The sequence below is a fragment of the Littorina saxatilis genome, unplaced genomic scaffold, assembly GCF_037325665.1.
Source record: "Littorina saxatilis isolate snail1 unplaced genomic scaffold, US_GU_Lsax_2.0 scaffold_517, whole genome shotgun sequence".
Lineage (NCBI taxonomy): Eukaryota > Metazoa > Mollusca > Gastropoda > Littorinimorpha > Littorinidae > Littorina > Littorina saxatilis.
The window spans coordinates 70,001-70,320 of NW_027126090.1; positions in this window are offsets into that span (position 1 = coordinate 70,001).

The window sequence follows — 320 nt, forward strand, 5'->3', positions numbered from 1 at the left end:
ACACAAACAAACACACAAACAAACACACAAACACCCAAACACCCAAACAAACACATCGAGCGAAACCTATACACACCCCTATACCGGGGGTGTAATAAAAGGAGAAGAAACGAAAGGTGCGTAGAAGGTCGAGGAGGTGGGGGGGGGGGGGGGGGGGGCAATCTATGAAGGTAGACGGAAAGAGAACAGTCGAATGCAGAGAATAGCCTGACAAAAATTGTTATTAAGGACACAAAAAATATAAGGCAAAAACCAAACAAAACAAACACAAAATCAGACAGGCAAAAAAGGGGGAAGAAAGGCGGAAAAGAATATAAAAT